Consider the following 5,000-nt stretch of genomic DNA (forward strand, 5'->3'; position numbering starts at 1 on the left):
AAGCCGCCTGTCCCTCTAAGAAGAAAAGTAATCGCTGACAGCACGAAGGATGTCACGCGACTAGTTAGCAGGCTAGAGTCTCGTTCGTTATCGGAATTAACCAGACAAATCGCTCCACCAACTAAGAACGGCCATGCACCACCACCCACCGAATCAAGAAAGAGCTATCAATCTGTCAATCCTTCCGGTGTCCGGGCCTGGTGAGGTTTCCCGTGTTGAGTCAAATTAAGCCGCAGGCTCCACTCCTGGTGGTGCCCTTCCGTCAATTCCTTTAAGTTTCAGCTTTGCAACCATACTTCCCCCGGAACCCAAAAGCTTTGGTTTCCCGGAGGCTGCCCGCCGAGTCATCGGAGGAACTGCGGCGGATCGCTGGCTGGCATCGTTTATGGTTAGAACTAGGGCGGTATCTGATCGCCTTCGAACCTCTAACTTTCGTTCTTGATTAATGAAAACATACTTGGCAAATGCTTTCGCTTCTGTTCGTCTTGCGACGATCCAAGAATTTCACCTCTAACGTCGCAATACGAATGCCCCCGCCTGTCCCTATTAATCATTACCTCGGGTTCCGAAAACCAACAAAATAGAACCGAGGTCCTATTCCATTATTCCATGCACACAGTATTCAGGCGGGCTTGCCTGCTTTAAGCACTCTAATTTGTTCAAAGTAAACGTGCCGGCCCACCCAGACACTCAATAAAGAGCACCTTGGTAGGATTTCAACGGGGTCCGCCTCGGGACGCACGAACACGCACGAGGCGGTCGCACGCCTTCGGCTCGCCCCACCGGCAGGACGTCCCACGATACATGCCAGTTAAACACCGACGGGCGGTGAACCAACAGCGTGGGACACAAATCCAACTACGAGCTTTTTAACCGCAACAACTTTAATATACGCTATTGGAGCTGGAATTACCGCGGCTGCTGGCACCCAGACTTGCCCTCCAATAGATACTCGTTAAAGGATTTAAAGTGTACTCATTCCGATTACGGGGCCTCGGATGAGTCCCGTATCGTTATTTTTCGTCACTACCTCCCCGTGCCGGGAGTGGGTAATTTGCGCGCCTGCTGCCTTCCTTGGATGTGGTAGCCGTTTCTCAGGCTCCCTCTCCGGAATCGAACCCTGATTCCCCGTTACCCGTTACAACCATGGTAGGCGCAGAACCTACCATCGACAGTTGATAAGGCAGACATTTGAAAGATGCGTCGCCGGTACGAGGACCGTGCGATCAGCCCAAAGTTATTCAGAGTCACCAAGGCAAACGGACCGGACGAGCCGACCGATTGGTTTTGATCTAATAAAAGCGTCCCTTCCATCTCTGGTCGGGACTCTGTTTGCATGTATTAGCTCTAGAATTACCACAGTTATCCAAGTAACGTGGGTACGATCTAAGGAACCATAACTGATTTAATGAGCCATTCGCGGTTTCACCTTAATGCGGCTTGTACTGAGACATGCATGGCTTAATCTTTGAGACAAGCATATGACTACTGGCAGGATCAACCAGGGAGCTGCGTCAACTAGAGCTGAGCAGCCGGCCGCCCGGGAGTGTGTCCCAGGGGCCCGCGCGAACACGCAAGCGTCCGCTCAATTATTCTGCAAACAGGAGGAGGCTGAGCTCCCCTGCACAATACACCTCGAAACCCTCTCAGGTCCCGGCGGCGCGCAGCGCCGTCCTAAGTACTTGGTCGGGTTCGAGAGAGGCGCAATCGCCCGGAGTTAGGCGAGTAGACGCTTTAGGTGCGACCACCCGTGCTCCCAACTGAGCTTGCCGCTGCCGACAGAGGCCCGGGAGCGTGCTGTCGTGGCATTGCCGGCGGGAGACAACACGCGCCACCTACGGTGACCGGCAGCTCCAACGCCAGCGCCACAGAAGGGCAAAGGCCCCACGTGGGTGCCGAAGCGAACTCTCCCAGCACAGCGCACGTGCCAACACGTCTGCACAACTGCGATACAAACCACCAGCGAGAACCGCTGGGGCGACCGAGCAGCAGACGGCGTCGCGGCGCCGAGTGCCGGGCGGCGGCGCATCCTCAACGCACACAGTCCTCAGTCGGACCAGCACACTGCAGATGTCCACCGCGCTTCGCACCGGGCCCGCGAGGACCCACTTTGGCCGCCCGGCGCCGCGCGCAGGGTGCCCCGGCGCGCAGCTGCGCCGCCTGCCGCGTCCGTCGGCCGGCGCGCCTGCCACTGGGCGCCCCCACCAGCCGGCTGTAGCGCGTGCGCCCACGCACCGCGCGGCCAGCACGCCGGGCGGCCCCCCCTCACCGGCCGGGGACGGTCCCACCCAGCCACCGCCGCGTATCGCTTCACACACAGATTTGCCCTTACTGATTTACCTCCAGCAACAACAACCGCACCACAATGGGTTTACCAGTTGTTCATTTGCGTTGCGTCACGTCACCAGCAAACGTAGACGTCCATCCCAGTTTGCAAATGCAACGATTATTGCATACCTGTCTGTTAGGTGTCACGACACACTACGTCTGCCCACATACACGCAACAAAATGTGCACGACTAGAGAACACGTGGGAGGTGGCCCCCTACGTATGCGATGTCCATTACGAGACCGACTGTCAACCAGCATCTGTACCATGTCGCAGATGTGGAACGCGGTGCACCATGCTATCACACTGTGTGAGAAGAGACGACTACGTTTGAATACACGCGCCACTACATCAACAGACGGCTCATGCTGATCGCCATCCAGGGCGTCCGTTACTCCCACACGTCTCTATGGCGTACCACACTGCAATGTAGCTGTTATGGGGAGACGGCACGTGGCTGAGTGCACAACATTTGGACCGTATGGTTCGCTGTTGTTGGGCGCAGTCGTACGGTCACACATGTGCCACAGCGTATCATTCAGTACATACGGACCTATGTGCAGTACAATGTGAGGATTAAGCTTACGATATCAGCGGACAGTGGACACAGGCCGTACCACGACGTAGACTGAGCGCTTCGACATGCGAATGCCAGTGAACAGCTGCGAAGGGCATTGAACACGCAAGCACCTGAACGACCAGCGTGCGAAGGCAGGGTGGAGGGGGGGGGCGATGTACATCCTGCAGTTGTCCACATTACAGTGTACAGCGGGAGCATGTAAAAAGTAAGCAACACTTGCGAAGTGTTCAACATGAAACGACACACAAGAGGGTGGGCGGTGCGAGTAGCGAACTATATTCAGAGGGTTGTGGTTAGACAACACTAGATTAATGTAACGTGTCATATGCCAATTACAGAGCAGGTTAAGGCACAACGTGGGTTAGGTTAAGGCACAACGTGGGTTAGGTTAAGGCACAACGTGGGTTAGGTTAAGGCACAACGTGGGTTAGGTTAAGGCACAACGTGGGTTAGGTTAAGGCACAACGTGGGTTAGGTTAAGGCACAACGTGGGTTAGGTTAAGGCACAACGTGGGTTAGGTTAAGGCACAACGTGGGTTAGGTTAAGGCACAACGTGGGTTAGGTTAAGGCACAACGTGGGTTAGGTTAAGGCACAACGTGGGTTAGGTTAAGGCACAACGTGGGTTAGGTTAAGGCACAACGTGGGTTAGGTTAAGGCACAACGTGGGTTACGTTAAGGCACAACGTGGGTTAGGTTAAGGCACAACGTGGGTTACGTTAAGGCACAACGTGGGTTACGTTAAGGCACAACGTGGGTTACGTTAAGGCACAACGTGGGTTACGTTAAGGCACAACGTGGGTTACGTTAAGGCACAACGTGGGTTACGTTAAGGCACAACGTGGGTTACGTTAAGGCACAACGTGGGTTACGTTAAGGCACAACGTGGGTTACGTTAAGGCACAACGTGGGTTACGTTAAGGCACAACGTGGGTTACGTTAAGGCACAACGTGGGTTACGTTAAGGCACAACGTGGGTTACGTTAAGGCACAACGTGGGTTAGGTTAAGGCACAACGTGGGTTAGGTTAAGACACAAATTGCGTTACAAATTGCGTTACATTGCGGTACAAATTGCGTTACATTGCGGTACAAATTGCGTTACATTGCGGTACAAATTGCGTTACAAATTTGGTTAGGTTAAGGTGCAAAATGGGTTGGATTACAGTACACAACATGGTAAGAGATAGTGTGTTTGGGGGGGGGGGGGGGGGGGCAGGTTCGTTGGTAGTGATCATTGTAAGTGAATGTCTGAGGCAGCGTCAGTATGTCACAGCAGTTCTGTCTCGTCAGGATGCGCTTTTCGCTCGTGACTGGAGGCGCGCCGCGTCTGTGGTTGCGGCAAGGGAGTGGCAGACCTGTGTGATTCATTCCTGCCATTGTTTCTGTGCCGTAACAGGAGGCAGTGTGGTGGTGTTGGGTGCACCCCTGTGTAGGACATGTGTGGGTGTTGGTGGCTTATCTGAGCAATTGTGGATGTTGGACGGGTGGGATATTCTATTTTATAATTGGACCCCCTGGTGTGGTTATCATAGTGTGGATGGTGTACTGTGGCGGAGAGGATGCACCGGACGTTGGTCCATGCTGGTGCTTACATATCGTATCTGTGTCTGTTACAGGCAGAGAGTAATGTGTGATGGAGTGTCTCGCTGAGGTGTGGTTCATATTGTGTGCACAGACTTACAGCATGTATAGGGACAGCGGGAATTTGGCATATTGGATATAACTCGTCATGAAACGCAAGATATAGGGGTGGATTGCAACGTACGAGTGCGGGAAGAGTCCGCCGTTCATCCGCTTGGGTTGCGATTTGGGCGGTTGGGGTGGGGCACGTGCGGGTGCGGGTGGAGTGATTGTCGGTTGACTACTTCGTGCGACGCAGGCACTGGCGTTCGGGTTCCTGTGGTGGACAGATGATGCAGGCTTTGTGGGTGGCGTCGAAAAATGGGTACTGTGGGACCTAGCGATGTCGTAGTCGGGGTGGCGTCTCATAGATGGCGGTATCGTCGGTGCAGCAGGTCATGTTTCGGGAGACTTGCAGATGGCGGTATTTAGTTTTCGTGTTGCGCGCGACATGGTGGACGTAGTGTCGT

At 54.3% G+C, this 5,000-nt stretch overlaps 1 non-coding gene across 1 annotated transcript in view; it reads right to left on the reverse strand.

Moving 5' to 3' along the window:
• Positions 1–1,508, reverse strand: part of LOC126110697 (small subunit ribosomal RNA) — a 1,910-nt gene extending 402 nt beyond the window's left edge. The window contains exon 1 of the ribosomal RNA XR_007523860.1: positions 1–1,508. This exon is cut by the window's left edge and continues 402 nt beyond it. This is a non-coding gene — a ribosomal RNA (small subunit ribosomal RNA).
• Between the last annotated feature and the right edge of the window lie 3,492 nt (positions 1,509–5,000).

This window comes from Schistocerca cancellata, unplaced genomic scaffold, assembly GCF_023864275.1.
Source record: "Schistocerca cancellata isolate TAMUIC-IGC-003103 unplaced genomic scaffold, iqSchCanc2.1 HiC_scaffold_28, whole genome shotgun sequence".
Lineage (NCBI taxonomy): Eukaryota > Metazoa > Arthropoda > Insecta > Orthoptera > Acrididae > Schistocerca > Schistocerca cancellata.